This window comes from Chelonia mydas, chromosome 8 (genome assembly GCF_015237465.2).
Source record: "Chelonia mydas isolate rCheMyd1 chromosome 8, rCheMyd1.pri.v2, whole genome shotgun sequence".
In the NCBI taxonomy this organism is placed as follows: domain Eukaryota; kingdom Metazoa; phylum Chordata; order Testudines; family Cheloniidae; genus Chelonia; species Chelonia mydas.
Genome location: NC_057854.1, coordinates 61,749,235 through 61,766,321, shown reverse-complemented (window position 1 = coordinate 61,766,321; position 17,087 = coordinate 61,749,235). Strand labels below are relative to the sequence as shown.

The following is a 17,087-nucleotide window of genomic DNA, read 5'->3' as shown; positions in this document are numbered from 1 at the left end:
TTTAAAAACTGTCCTGATTTAGAGCTGTAAAGAACACACACAGCACATTTTACACTTTGCTGCACAGGTTCTGAAAATTAACAGTTTTATCATTTCTATGCATCAAGTTAAGAGTAATTTGCATCCCATAATGGTTCATTTTAGTAAAGAGTGAAGTATCTGACGTTTACGCATTATAAACCTATTTTATTAAATGAATGTGAATAATTGGCATTTTAAAACCATTATCTCACTGTGTTATTGCTAAGCAATGAATTCCTCATAATTTGTTTGGAAGTCCAGGAGACACCTTTGTACTTTCTAGTAACAGAGGCAGGTTTTTTATCCATTAGGAAAGCTTTTTTTTGGGTAGATTATTATATCAAAGATTGTGTTTTCCCTCAGTGCTTAGCCTATTTAGCAAATAAGCTGATCAGTTCCTAAGTAATTTTATATATAAGTTATGCCAATTAAATATTTATGGCTTTGGTATAACAAACGATAGCTAACAACAAGCATGCTAATTGAACTGAAGTGATGTGATTGGTGCATTTTGATTATGTACAAGGTACGACTGGATTTTAGAGGTTTAAGTTTCAGGCTCACTTTGTAAAGCTGTTTCAAACAACTTTAAAAAGTTTTCTAGTCATTAAGCCAGACTAATACACCTAGATTACCCTTATTAATGTGCAGTACAGAGCTTTTAGAGCCCTTAAACATACAGGGTTTTGACACAAACCCGTATAATGTTAGATACTGTTGGTGACTTTATATAATAAGTAATTTAAAAGGTTTAGGATATTTTTTATATTTTAAATTTTTATATGGTTTCCCCTTATTAATATGGACTTTGGTACTATTCAAAATGGAGCAGGGGCGGGAGAATTAAGGTGCCAAAGCTGTGGTGCGAGGGCTGGTTCAAACCAGTTGGAACTGCCTTGTAACTGCCATCCCCTGAGAACTTTCCCGCCACTCACTCCTTATAAGGAACTGTGCCATGTCACCATGGCACTGTCCATTCAGTAGGCAGCCATGTACCGTCAGGTTTGCGCGTGTCTCCGGATCAAGAACTGTAAAGGATCCTGTGAACCATCAATTTACCTGCCTTCCAGGGTCCTTTGGTCCACCAGTCAGCAGCTTCGGTTCCAGTGGCTTGTCACGATCCAGCAGCCAGAATCCAACGTTCCTCCCCAAAGGCCAGCATTTGGCCCGAGGGTAGAAGGTCCTGGACCAACCGCTCATTACCATCTGACCTGACCATAGATGACATCTGATCAGCAGTAGGCTCTACTGGGGATTTGTTTTGTTCTTGTTGCCAAGGGAGGGGTATATTAGGTCTAAGCTTCAAGCTCCTTTGTTGCAATTCCCTGTTTACTGAGTTCATACATTTTCTTATGGTTTTTTCCTTATGCCTTTATGTAAAGAACCCTTAATGCAATACTTACCTGTTTCAACACCGCTTTCGTCTCTCCTCTTCTTTCCCACACCACACTTGTGAGGGAGGGTGGGGCACAGGAGCTGCTTCCTCAGGTGATAACCAGACCAAGAACCTATACCTGTAAAAGGGAAACAGAGGCATATTGGGGTTCATTTAGTTGTGATTTTTCCCTGGTTACAATACATTGGTTTCTTTTAATCATTGGGACATGCCTATTTTGGCACTCTGAAGGTATTTATGTAATTATAAAAATATAGTGAAATACACTTCACTTTTAGGCCCTGATCTTACAGTTACACACTTGTTTAACTCTAAGTAAGTGAGTTGTCTCATTAACTTTGAAGGACAAGCAGATGTGTGTTTACAGGATCAGGGCCAGACAGCTGCAACATGCTGTTCATAATAGAATTGAGCTTTCTAACAAATTCAAGCTCTATTCCCAACACAGTTGTATCAGACTTCCCCGCCCCCCACAAAAAATGAAAGAAGCAGCAGCTTTTCTTGGTTTCTACCACCTATTTCGAGGAATGGGAGTCCCAGTTCAGGTAAAATATGCTGCTGCCCAAAACCCAAACTGGAAAAGTATTAAACTGTTTCTGAAGTACTGAGACGTCCACAATAAAACTTTGCATTGATAATTAGAAGTGTCAATTTCCCCTGCTGGTTTCCAACTGGTTAACTGGAGAAGGAAGATTGTCACATGTTACATTTTATACTAGAGCATCCAAGATTGCATGTGTGTTAATGTAAAAGTGTGCTACAGCTGTAAGACTAGTAGAAGGACTATTTAGGATCCCTTTGCAAAAGGAGGTGGTTTATCAAGTCATAAGACATTGGGAGAGAGAATCTAATATGTGGGCCTGACTAGTGGATTCTGAAAAGCCAGACAGGGAAATGAAATGCCCAGCCATGCCCTGAATATGCTCAGAAGAGAATAAAAAGCCACTGGTCTTTCCCCCACCAAGAGACTTAAAAGGAGACCTTCGGTCTACTGGTGTCAGGAGGGACATGTAGCAAGGAAGCCCCACACACTAGTGACATAAGTTTTGGCTAAGTATCCACAAGTTTTGATGAGTATAGTTTCTAATTCAAGCCGAAACTCTCAACCTTTTGTGGTTTAGCTCTTCCCCTGCTTGAACAGAAAACATTCAGAACTACTGTGAAAATGTATATACAAATTATTGTAGTGTAATTTAAATTACATACAAAAACACTCTTAAGAAAACATTAGGGCGGTAAAGCCAAGCATTCAAAAGTTAGAAAAGTGCAGAAGTAAAAGATGCCCACGCAGCAGTGACCCTCAGATGCCAGGAGCAATTGCAAGAAAGTCCTACTCAGACCATATAGCCCTAGGGTGGAGCATCAGTACAGATGCAATGTTTGGAATTACCTGCCAAAATTCTAGCAAGTTTCTAATGAGTATGTGCCAACAGAGTATTCAGAGGCTCTTAAATTGGCCAAATTTGGGTGAGCATAAACAGGAATGGCAAGAGGCATATCCCTTCCACCATGGCAACACACACCGTCAAAAAATAAATAAAAAATCAAGACTATGTTCCAAAGCATTAAGACACCAGAGGTTCTCAACTAAATGGCTGTAAGAGGAGGTTTTTTTGTTTTGCTTTGTTTTTTTTAAACATGGGCAAAATCATGAATTTTTCCCTAACCTCATTTCTAAGAAATAGCTGAATTGTTTTGGCTGATGCGTTAAAAAAATAAATCAACCTGAGACTGACTCCAGACATGGAAAACTTGATCTCCAGTGGCTTAAGTCCGTCTGATTTATAACATTCTACACTGGGACAGGCTGGGCAACATTAACTATAGGTGTCACTACCTGTACAACCTAAACTCTACTCTCAGTTATACTAATGTGAATCTAGAATAATACAATCATAACTGGATGCAATACACATTATTCAACATTTCCAGGGCATTCCTTGTTGGTGTTTTCACTGGAGATGTTCACACAGCCATCTTGTTCACACTTTCTGTGTTTTGGAATCTTCTAACTGTAGCGCAGAAACAATGCTGTATGACTTAGGTGAACAAATCTATACAAATTCAGTCACTACTCAGAAGAAAGGAATTCAATCCATACTTTGCTCAGCTCTAACAATGACATTGTTGTGGAAACCCTTTTAACTCCATCTAGAACTCAGAGTATTGACATTTTCATGTGATATTCCCAAAACTCAAACTGTCCTAGGCAATCCACTATACATCCTTGTTGTATGGTATGAAGTTGACCAAATATCAAATAGTCACAAAGAATCTTGAAGAGAAAAATAGGTGCAGTTTACTGCCAGACACAATAGAAAGAACCTGTTCAATTAAAAAAAAAACCCGGTAGCAATGTCATATCCAAAAGACCCAACCTATTTAGTCTTGAAGACAATATTATAAAGCCAACTTTTCTGGTACACTCACCCATTAGAAAACATTACAAAGAAACAAATACTTCTTTGTCAAGATAAAACTATTTCCCCTAATACTGAGTTCCATTTTAATAACTATTTTGAGAAAGATCTTGTGATTGCTATTACAGAATTATTTAGCAAAGAGGAGACAGTTTGGTAAGGTAAGATATTACTTATTGCAATGCAGCTGAGGTCTGTAGTTGAACTAGTGAAGCAAAACTGGTATCATTATATAAAATTAGTAAACAAAGTAGGCGATAAAATATTTTTCATTTGGGTCATTTGCATTCTTTTCCACTTAGACTCACTGTTTCTCTTACAGATTTTAGCTATGAAAAGTGATGTAGTAGTTGAAAAAGCTATATTTCACTTATTAAATGGAGAATCACCTGTTTAAGTTGGGTATATAAAAGCACTTAGGCATGCCTGTAATTTTTCACTCAGTTCCCCTGGTACCATATTATTACCTTCCATCTGCTACTGTACATCAATGTCTGATACCACTTTTATCTGGTTTTAGAATTCAGATGTTGCTTTCTTAGCTTTAAAATTCAGGTGTCACACTTCAGTATATTACTTCAACTAAATTAATCATTTAAATAAACTAGCATTCAACTGTCATGCCAGTTTTACTCACAAAAAGACAGTAGTAGTATTTATTTGGTAGTAGTAAAAAGAGTCAAAAGTTTTGAAAATCAAGATTCAGTAATACTGTGTATAGACTTTACCTTATACCATAGATTTTAAAATAGCACTTTATTGCTGGGTTTCTATCATAAACAAAATGTTTTCAGGTGGAAAATTCTCTAGCATTTTCTATGCTTATTTTATCAGAACTTCTAAAGAGAGAAACACATGCAAAAAAGCTCTAACTAGAACTTAGTGAGTACCTAGGGATTTTTCTTGTATCATGAGCAAAAATGATAGACATCTTGAGGCTTAACTGTCATTTCTCTCTGAAGTCTACTATTTCATAGTATGAACAGTTAGGGGGGAAAAGATCAAGATCAAATTGAAACACCACCTTAAAAGCTGTCTTTTGATGAATGGGGAAGTTGGCCATCATAAGATATGGACAAAAGCATTTGTCACTCCTGAGAAACAGGTGAAGAAAGAACATATTCATATACTTTTTTAAATTCACAGTAATCAGTAGTGATCAATTGAAATTAGGAAGGTTAAGGAAGATGTCCTCTGGCATCTTTCTTAATTCTACACTCTGCTATTTTATGTGTGAGGTATAAGTATCTAGGACCTGTTGCTACAATTAGGGTAGGCTAAACTCACACTGAAGTCACTGAGCCAAGGACTGCAGGTTTGGACCATGTATTTCTCCAGACTACTTTCCTGAAGTATGGGAGGCACGAAGTGGGCTTTCAAGTAGCAAAGTGATTATGCACAGAATTGTTAGAAGTTTGGATTTCAAGTATTGCAAATTCTTTGCTCCATTGCATAAGTTGCCATAGTCACTTTATTTCACTACATAAATGGTGACATCAAGTTAGTTATGTCCTTTTATGTAAAATAATAATAAATGGTTCCTTTGATAGGCAATTCAGATGATTGTTTGAGTGTCATCACGTTACAAATGCATTAAAGTGCAACAGAAATGTAATATCTATTACCTCACTGCTCATGATATGCCCAAAAACTTGGGTATTTTTTAATGGGGTGTGACATATTTTGTCACTATAAGTCACTTTCACAGCTGACGGTGCAACAAATTGTTTAAACTATTTCCAATCTTTTCTCAAGCATTGAAACATCAATTAAGTTTCAATTCCTATATATTTCTTGACATTTGCCAAACTTTTTTTTCTAATTAGAATTGTATGATTAACAAACACCTCTTGTGAGGGTAGAATCCAGCAGCAAGGAGACAAGGTAAGCTTGGCTGAGTGCTTGAAATGACACTGAAAAATTTCACACTTTTAACAAAACATTATTTATATATTAAGGCAGTGCCTAAAAAGCACCAAATTGGGATCAGAGCTTGGGACTGTACAAACACAGTCTTTTCTCCAAAGAGTTTACTCTATAGTAGAAAGCTCTTGGTAAGAGATTTTCTACTGACTTTGCTTACAAGCTTTCTACTTTGCTTCTTCCAAATTTAAACTCTACCATCTGCATGCAAATATTCATTTGACATTTATAGCTCATGTTCTACCATAAAACACAGAAAGACAGCCTGACTTGGAAAAGCAATCCAGAGATTTATGCATTTAACTCTTAGTACAAATTCACACAAAAAGACACCTGTATCATCTGCATATCACTCCGTAACATCAACATGTAAACTTAGTTTCCTACCCATTGAACTGCCTTGCAGACTCATATACTTTACATTAGCTATTACTTCTACAAATTCTCATTTTCTCTGTCAAACGATGCATGAAAGTTAGAAACATTGCAACTTAATGGAAAAAAGTATTTTATTCACACCGTATATCAAAGGCAACTCTTGCTGAATAAAGGACAGTTGGATCATGATGGTCTGTAAAACAACTTAACTTGAACTCTGGGTAGACCCAGGAATTCATTATCCTACAGGTGTGGAGAGAGGGGAGTGATATGTAGCTTCTTTCACTTTCAAGGCCAAATCCCACAGCAGGCTGTGGAGGGATTTAAAGGCAACAGAACTTTTATGGAGTTCCAGCTACAGAGGGGATATTCAGGGAAATTCTAAAGTTCCAGAATAGCTTTCTTGATACCACAATGCAGGAGCGTTGTGCGACATGGCCAGTGCATCTATGACTATGTGAATCCGCTGCCAAAAATGCCTCCCAAGGAGCAACAAAAGGGCTGCAAACACTGCTTTAATTCTTAGGCTGTAGTCATGATCACTGAATGACTCCATTGGAGTACCCTGGATGTGAGCACCTGGGAAGGATTCTGCCCCACAACCACTGCACAGGAACCCATGGCAAATCTAGTTCATTAGAGAAGCACTCATAACATTCCTAACCTGTTGGCAGAAGCAAGAGGTTCAAATAATTTCCATAAAGTTCCGAGTAAAACAGGTTGAATAATACATAATTTATTGAACAAATCTTCCCTTTTCTGCTTTTTGGGAAATGTCTGTGGAGAGATGTTGATTTTCTCAAATTTATGATCTGAAATTAGATAAATTGCTGCTCTTCAGAATCCAAAATTCAAACTGCATTGCTTGCTTTTAATTGGCCACATAAGACACTTATCAGAGTAGCAGCCATGTTAGATTTTTATCACCAAAAAGAACAAGGAGTACTTGTGGCACCTTAGAGACTAACAAATACATTTGTTAATAAATGACCAAATAAATTGGTTAGTCTCTAAGGTGCCACAAGTACTCCTCATAAGACAGTTAGTATTCTTTCCTTTCCTTGACTGGATGAGCTTATAATTAGGTTTTGGGTTCAAATGTTTGTGAAAAGTAAGTTTAGAATTTGCTTGCCACAGGCATGCAAGCATGAAAGCTTGACATTTGCTTTCTAGAAGCATTCATGCTAGTGACTCACTTGCATGGACATCTGCTGTCACGCTACAGTTATAATATAAATATCCTGGGTAATGGACCCATTCCATTCACTGAAGAGGAGACAGGCAAAAATAAATCAAATAATTGTGTTTTAAAACTAGAGAGATTTTTTTAAAATTAAAATCTATAAAAGTAATAAATTTGGCTAATAAGTGTTCAGATAACATCCAGTTAGATTATTGCTGTCCCTGCCGAAGAACCATTTTTATTAAAGAGCTCAATTTGGTCCAAGCATCTACCTAAATGAAGATTTAGTGTGAATTGATATGGCTAGGTGATGGAAGACAGCTTTATGTTCTCTTAGTTTAACCTAACTTGTTTCAGTCAGTCAGCCCCTTCTAATTTTCTATGCTGGTTATCACATATAGTTTACATGTGGGAGGTTTTGGCTCTTTTTATTTTAATTAATAAAATATAGTTTGCCACCTCATGTCCTGAGTAGGGGGAGCCAAGAGCCCTCCAAAATCTACCACCCATGACAATCAAAGACCGTAAAAGCCAACTAACACAAAAAACTGCTTTGCAATTGTCCCATTCGTGTCAGTGGGAAGCAGCCACTCTGCATTCCTGAAATTACGTGCTGCTAAGCAAATCTACAAGCACACTCAAGCCCACTCTTGTGATCCAATGAGGTGTTCTTTAGCAAATGTGACTAGATTCCACTGCAGACAGAGGAAAACTGATAAGCAAATATTCCCTTGAGATAAGGTTTTCTGGTTGGTTTGTTTGTAATAGGACAGCAGAAAGAACGAAACCAACTCTGCAGTATGATCCTTGCAGGTGGTTTCTCTTGCCCCATCTTTTGGGATTTTATAAAAGTTCTCAGTAAAGGATTTTAGTAAAATGTGGATTTTCCCTTTGTATTATCCCTTGAATTCCCCTCCCAGTTAGGCTCTTTCTTTATCCCCATTGGTAGATTACTCCATTTCATTTATATATATATATAAAGTGGATACATTTAAAAAAATCACCAGAGTAGTCATAGAAGTTTCTGCAGTATTTACTCCACTCTAGTTGTACAAACTTGGATGATTATTTGAACCAAACTAGTTAAGTACCTTTGAAACAGTCATTAGGTCTGTTTCCTGTGCACTGTATCTTTAAATTGCTGAGCACCCTCCCTGCATGAAGTTCAGCTCCGTAGCTGGTCAAAAAATAGAAAGTGTTTTCTTTAAGTTGCAACTCTCTTCAGATCCCCATTTTGTTCTCAGGGCACAGCACAGAACAGACACACACTGCATGCTCCTTCAAGGATACTTTATGTTTGTTCTTTCAGGGAAAGAACATGCCATTAGGCACAGGCCAGAATGAGTGGTGATGAGTAAGCTGCAGCACTCCAGGAGGCCCTATGAAATACTTCTGAGTAGCAAGTCCTCCCTTGCTCTGGAGAAGAAGCAAGTAACTAACCCCATCCTTCAACACTAACTTAGCTGCTCTGGTGGCATATATAGGTGGGGGCATTACTAATAATAAAGTATAGTTCATGTTTTTGGTGATGGTTAAGAGTTATTTTATCTGAACTTAATTGCCCAGACTTATCAGGTATATACAAAAAGCACATTATTTGCTCGGTCACTTTCTGAGGCCATTACTCAGAGTTTACTCAGACTCCTGCTCAATTGAATGGAAGTTGTTTCCTGAGAAAGGCCTGAATGAACACTGAGTATGCACTTCATAATCTTGTCTTCAGAAAATAAGATATTATATTTGGAAGTCAGGGAACAGGAACAGCTTTAAGTTTTAATACAAAGCTTTTCTCCAGCTACTTAAATCACAGAAAAAGAAAAAATGCCCAAAACAGAGGAACCAAAATTGCCCAATCCCTTTTATTCGTTCACACATTCATTATATTTTCAATTTAAAACTTAGTGTTCCCAGCACCCCTAAAGTTGTATTGGTTCCTAGAAAGATGGGATATAGAAAGGCAAGTGAGAACAGAGCAAGTCACTGTACAGCTACAGCTAGTCAGACTTTTCTTGTAGTTAAGGAGAACGCTCTGGCATTCTGAGCTTGCTATTGCATTATCTCTGTTAAATTGCATTCCATGGGGAACTGTCCTGGAGAGCACTGTTATACAATAAGCCCAAGTCTGAACATTAAAGAAAGAATCTCTAGGGCTTTTCTTTTTATATGTACTTCATTATGTCACAAATGCAGAACCTACTAACATGGATATTTCAGATTTCCTCTTACAAAACTCAGTGTAGCAGACTTCCCATCAATCACTGGCAGTGCAAGAAAGTGTTTGTTCCTATGGCAAATGTCAGCTGTTGTAAATGGACTGTGCAGCAGAGAAGTTGTAGCAACACTAGGTATTTCTGTATCGGTAAGCAACAAACTCAGATTTTTTTTTTAAAATAGCAGTCAGTGGCAATTATTCTCATCACTGCACACACCTTTTCTCTTGCCCCAATTTGGTTTATTAGCACAATCAGTATTTTACATGATAGTTAACATTAAAAGTTCCATTTATACTAATTAAATAAAATTGCCCTTTCCATGAAATGCATAACATTAGGTACAGTGGTCGTCTTAGCTCAGAGATTCAGCAGAACATAGAAACCTTTAAACCACTGCATTAAGCCTGTACCTCATTACAAAAGCCACATCGTTCCAACCACTTCTGTTGGCAGAAGGAAAGAGAAAAAGAGGTGGGTCTATAAAGAGAGAAGTGGAAAGAGGAAGTGCTATTGCTGCAAGATTTGTACGTAAAAAGTAGTATTCGTGCATATGTAACAGCCACCTCCATGGCATCATTTCATTAACCCCCCCCCCCCCCCCCCATACACCCTTCCATCGGAGCTCTGAGAGGATCAAGTTTCATGCTGCAAGTGGGAGAGGTTGTCAGGAATGGGTATTTAAGGTGCCCATTCTCTAATGGAAATGGTTACTTCCCAAACCTCCTCACTGTGCAAGTTAACTTTAAAAGAGCACTGGTTTCCCTTTCACAACCAGTGGCACTCGGGAAGGAAGAATTCAAAGGAAACATTAAGTGCAAACTTGTGGAGTATATCCTTCACCTGGAAGAAGCTCACAGAGTTTTCATATATTTATAGATTCCAAAGCTAGATTGGAATTGTTGTCATCTAGTCTGACCTCCTTTAGAACACCTATCACAGAACTTCCAACATAATTCCTAGAGGAGATCTTTTAGGGGGAAAAACAAACCATCCAATCCTGATTTAAAAATGGTCAGTGATGGTGAATCCATCACAACCCTTGGTAAACTGTTCCAGTGGTTAATTACCCTCACCATTAAAAATGTAAGTTTTATTTGTCTGGCTTCACATTCCAGCCATTGGATTGTGTTATGCCTTTCTCCACTAGATTGAAGATTATTAAATATTTGTTCCCCATGTAGATATCTATAGTCTAATCAAATTGCCCCTTAACCTTCTGTCTATTAAGCTAAACAGGTTGAGCTCCTGGAGCCTAGCACTATAAATCATGTTTTCTAATCCTTAAATCATTCTTGTGGTTCTCATCTGAACCCTAATTTATAAACATCCTTCTTGTTACAGGCATGTTTTATTTGCTTATTTTTCACTAGCATGCGCAAGTTTAATTTATTTCCATATTACTATCAAGTTATATGGTTGGTGGATATACTTTTGTTCAGGTCTCTCTGTGTAAACAGCCATTGAGCTAAAAACAGAGACAGGGGAGGAGAGTTCACACACACAAAAACTAGAGTGCCTACAGCAAATCACCTAGATTTATACTTTGGTCCCTAAATAAACCAGGCCTGATTTTCAAAAGGTGCTGACCACTCACAGCTTCTATTGAAAGCCATGCAAGCCATAGGTACTTAGCAACTTTGAAAATCATCCCCTTTATCAAAACAACTTAGGTACAGTTTTAGGCTTCAAACTTTCAAAATATTGGCTATGCATGCTGGATTCATATACTGCATTTATGTATTTCAATTGGCAACCTCCATTTTGTTTTGTGGAAAGCCATTGGGATTTTAAAGCTGTTCTGGTGCTTCACCTTGGCCCTATAGTTTCCATAAAAGGTGTGTCATGAGTAACTCTTGCATCTAGCAGAGGGCTAACAAGGGAGTGTTGTTAAACCTGGAAAACATTACATTTATGTGGAATCACCCTTAGACAAAGATGTCTGCTTGATATGTGCAAATAACTGATTTTTCAGTTTGCTGGCATTGTAAATAAATAATTTTTGATAAACCCACAAGAAATCTGAGGAATTGTCACAGACTGAAATGTCACTAGAGGAGGTTTTGGAATTAATTGAGAAACTTAACTGTAACAAGTCACCGGGACCAGATGGCATTCACCCAAGAGTTCTGAAAGAACTCAAATGTGAGATTGCAGAACTATTAACTATGGTTTGTAACCTATCCTTTAAATCAGCTACCATACCGAATGACTGGAAGATAGCTAATGTAACACCAATATTTAAGAAGGGCTCTAGAGGTGATCCTGGCAATTAAAGACCGGTAAGTCTAACATCAGTACCGGGCAAATTAGTTGAAACAATAGTATAGAATAAAATTGTCAGACACACAGAAGAACATAAATTGTTGTGCAAAAGTCAACATGGTTTCTGTAAAGGGAGATCATGTCTTACTAATCTAATAGAGTTCTTTGACGGGGTCAACAAACATGTGGACAAAGGGGATCCAGTAGACATAGTGTACTTAGATTTCCAGAAAGCCTTTGACAAGGTCCCTCGCCAAAGGCTCTTATGTAAATTAAGTTGTCGTGGGATAAGAGGGAAGATCCTTTCATGGATTGAGAACTGGTTAAAAGACAGGGAACAAAGGGTAGGAATAAACGGTAAATTTTCAGAATGGAGAGGGGAAACTCGTGGTGTTCCCCAAGGGTAAGTCCTAGGACCAATCCTATTCAACTTATTCATAAATTATCTGGAGAAAGGGGTAAACAGTGAGGTGGCAAAGTCTACAGATGATACTAAACTGCTCAAGATAGTTAAGACCAAAGCAGTCTGTGAAGAACTTCAAAAAGATCTCACAAAACTAAGTGATTGGGTAACAGAATGGCAAATGAAATTTAATGTGGATAAATGTAAAGTAATGAACATCGGAAAGAATAACCCCAACTATCCATACAATATGATGGGGGCTAATTTAGCTACAACTAATCAGCAGAAAGATCTTGGAGTCATCGTGGATAGTTCTCTGTAGACGTCCATGCAATGTGCAGCGGCAGTCTAAAAAGCAAACAGGATATTAGGAATCATTAAAAAAGGGATCGAGGAATAAGACTGAGAATATTTTATTGCCCTTATATAAATCCATGCTACGCTCACAGCTTGAATAATATGTACAGATGTGGTCCCCTCATCTCAAAAAAGATATACTGGCATTAGAAAAGGTTCAGAAAAGGGCAATTAAAATGATTAGGGGTTTGGAATGGGTCCCATATGAGGAGAGATTAAAGAGGCTAGGACCTTTCAGCTTGGAAAAGAGGAGGCTAGGGCTATAACAGGGTTTATAAAGAGAACTGGATAAATTCATGGAGGTTAAGTGCATTAATGGCTATTAGCCAGGGTGGGTAAGGAACAGTGTCCCTAGCCTCTGTTTGTCAGAGGGTGGAGATGGATGGCAGGAGAGAGATCACTTGATCATTACCTGTTAGGTTCACTCCCTCTGAGGCATCTGGCATTGGCCACTGTCGGTAGACAGGATAATGGGCTAGACGACCTTTGGACTGACCCAGTATGGCCATTCTTATGTTCTTAATTTTTTCCTCCACATTTCTGGTGAAAAGTTACAAAAACTTTCCACTTACTTTTGAGCTTTAACTTTTTTAAAAAATAAAAAGGAAAAAAAATCTAAACCAAGTAATTTCAAAATGAAATCAAAACATTCTATTTCAAAAATGTTGAAAAAATATTTTGATAAAAAAAAACAGTTTGGTGAGGTGGATCTGAATTTGTGAAATGTTTTGGTTGACCCAAATCTGCATTTTTCACTGAAAAAAGTTTTGGATGGAACACTTCATTCAGCTTTATTGGCTACCAACCAGAGACACTCGATCTCACAGGTGAGCCTATAAACAAGAAACAGATACACGGCAGGGGTTTGAGGCTGATGGGGGAGATCTGGAAATTACAAAAGGACAAAGTCTGCACTGAATCGTTCTCTCTCAATGAGAACAAGAAAGTCAAGACTGAATAGGAGGAAGGAAGATTCTGGATACCCTGAGCAGACACTGAACAAACCCCACTTGACCCTTGGAGAGGAAAATGAGGCAGGGAGTTGCATGCAGGTTTTGTTGCTTCTCTGTATATCTCTTGTACAGTCTATGAATAAAAGTATGATTGGTTTAGAATTCCTTTTCCAAAGTCTGTGTCCTTTCTTCAAGTATGTTGCATCTATGAAGGGGTAAAACTAGAAAGCAGAGTAACCCCCCCCCGCAGTGAGGAGCTCTGGGGTGTGCATGCTTCAGCTACTGGGATGTCCTGGGCATTAGCTGACCCTGCAAGCCTGTAATTTTAAAGTTATTTTTCACAGATTACATTCAGGTGTCAGTTTATGCACAAACTTCAATGCAACATCAACCCATTATCCTGGACTTTAGGAAACTAGTCATGTACAAATATCTGCCAAGTCCAGGTTTCCTTAAACAGGTCCCTACTCTAATACTCACAAAAGATTTCATAAGGAACTTTCCCTATACACATAGGCCTCATCTAGACTAGGATTTAAGGTGGTCTGTTTGTTGGCATGTGCTACCAAATACATTTTAACAAATTGTAAGTCACTTATAAACCATGCTGCCTTTATTACAGAAATTTCTCCCATGGTACACACATATACCATGAGAGCTGAGGAGATCCCAGGTGCCACTGCCTAGAACTCTGTGGAGATATCCCCGCTGCAGTTGCTGGGTGAAGTCCCAGCACCTCACCCACTGAATCGGTGCCTTGCTTAGCCTCTGCAGGGTTGGAGACTGAGCCAGTTCCTCTCTTACCTCACAGAGACGGTTTCTGTCCCTGTTCTGGGCCTTGTGACCTGGCACATACAGGAGTTGCAGTACCACTGAGGGTTGGCCCATCCACCTCTACATCTCCCTTGGGGTGGATGGATCAAACTTGAGTGAGGCTGCAACCCCCTGTGTACCAGGCCACACCACCGCACAAGCAAAATTCCTTCATGGGAGGTAGGTTCAATGGGAGATTTGGATGAACAAGGAACTGAAGGTTTAGCCTGACATCTTCATTTTCATATGCCTTTAAATTCCAGGCCTTCACCTGACTTAAAAAAACCTGTAGAGCTTTAGTAATCTTTCACTCGATTACTATCCTTTCACTCCCCTCTATTCATTCCCTTTATTTTTCTCTCTAAGTTTCCATACTGGTCAGCTTTGAATATTCCCGCAAAGAAACCTACACTAGATTATTTCTAGAAATTGCCTCTTTCCAAGTAATTATATTTTTTAGACACTGTATAAAGTATTTAGAAGACCATATTTTAAAATGATGTAAATTAATCATTTTACTTTTTCAGTTTTATTTTAACTCCTTGATGGAGAGATTCTGAATTTCCCCTGCTTCTATGATTTCTGAAGAACAATATAGTAGTAGGATTTTAATGTTTGTATTTTGTATAATTTAGAATGAAGGATAAAGAAAAAGGAGATAATGATATAGCATGTATTAAATTATCTCCTACCAGCCACCCTTTTTGAATAGCAGAAAGGAATTCATCAGCCAGAATCTGTGTCTGGGCTGATTTCAAGGCAGTAACAAACATTTTAAGATCACTACTTTATTGTAGGTTTAGCATTTTAAAATAAGTAAAAAAAATGCCATGATTGTTTTCTTGTGCATTGCAACTTGATGTTCCTGTTTAAAATGTTCTGTGTAAAATATTTCTGTTGTGTGTGAATGAAGAATGTGTGTGTAAAGAGACAAAATGTAAAGGCCATTGCTGAATCAGACGTACGAGGGAGGAACCGGAGACAGACACAAGGTCGCTAGTAGGCTGCAACACGCCTTATTGAAATGTCAGAGGAGGGCAGATTGAGGACTCTAAAAATGAGGCAGGCACCTATCAATGGGGACAAAATAGCTCTGATCAAAACCAGCATGGAATAACTCCCTAAAAAACGTAATAAAAAACTAAATAAAAAATGAAAAAAAAATTAAAAAACAAAACAATTAATTACAGCATAACGGTGCAAAACTCATTGGTCCCTATGAACAAAAAATCACTATATAAACAGGGTACCTTGCCATGAAACTTTGGGTTCATCCTGCCAAGACTTCCCCAGAGCATCATCTCGACCGACGGAACCCGGCTCCTCCCTACCCGTGATCAACCTATCTGGCCACTAGATTGATCCGGACTGGGAACTATAACATCAACTGGGGGGGCGGGGGGAGGAGAGAGAGAGAGAGTGTGTGATTGAATGCATATGCTAATTGTTGTATCTTCAAGAAACACGGCGTATTGCCTTTTCCCCTGAAAAAGATCCTGTGTGCTTCTTATAAGCATAACAATAGGACCTGCTGAATAGCTAATAGCCTGACACTAATTGAGTCAGGTCACAAAAAGGAATCTGCCCTCAGCCTTCAAAATACGCTATTTGTCTCATTGATTTGCTTTTTTTCCTTTTGGTACCTTGTGAGTTTTATTCCTTGCTTATGGAAGGAGTTTGGTGCAGCTTTCTGCCCATGGAGGACTTATGCTCCGGAACATAGTTATTCCTTATTACTTAAATTTAATTTGTTGCCCTTTGCAGGTCCATGATTTATCCAGAGTGGATATCTTCCACAACTACAAACAAAATTGAAATAAGGTGGAATATTTCAGTGGGACGTCATGAATTCTTCATGGTAGCCCATTAAAAAAGTTACATGATTTAAAATAGTCAAATGTATTTCAAAAAGCTTTTGCTGTAGTAGCAGGGTATAACAATGTCACACTAGAAGACTCTTATGAGTATTCAGCTCACAGGTGTAACAGCAGGAGCAAGAATAGGACATACAGGAAAAAGTGCTGACAGATGGTAGATACACCAACTTCTTTCCCACATAATGAAGGGGGCTATACAGCTGGAGGTGCAGAAATGATTAATTCATTTATCACTTTATTTTAACCCTTTGTTTCTAGCAGACTTCATAATGACATCCAGTTTATTTAAATGCTAACCTTGATTATTAAAAGGTAAAAAGAACAATGGCAGCTGTATGCAATGAAATCAAACCAGATATACACTACTGGTATGCTCATGTGAAAAGCAGGTCAAGGGCATCTCATCTATTTAATTACACCCCCAAGATCTGGTTCAACATTTGCAAGTGATTATTTCAAAGCAGAGTCTTACAAACCTTAGCTAAAGATTCTTACATACCAAAAGCAATGCAAGTATGTACCTGTTTGGGGGAACTCTATTCGAATTGGGAAAATAATTTGTAATGAATAATTTTATAATTTTTGCTTTTTTCTGTTCACAACGTTTTTGCAAAATCTGATCTTCTCTGATGTATATATTAGTGAAAATATTTGCAAAATAATTTCTGTAAATAAATTTTGATGTGTAGATTGAATACTTGATTCAATTGCTTACAAACAAAATTTGAGATGGTGAAATTGCACATATGGTTACTTTGTTCTTTGGATAAATGCGTGACTCTTAAAATCAAAATTACCAGGGCAAATATTGTGACATTGAATTCAAAAGATGCTTTCCATGAATATTTGTATTTGCATATACTCAACTGCTAGAATATTCATAGAAAG

At 37.9% G+C, this 17,087-nt stretch overlaps 1 pseudogene; it reads right to left on the bottom strand.

The window, feature by feature from the left end:
• The window catches only part of LOC102934337, a 156,986-nt pseudogene that overhangs the window by 50,427 nt on the left and 89,472 nt on the right, over positions 1-17,087 (bottom strand).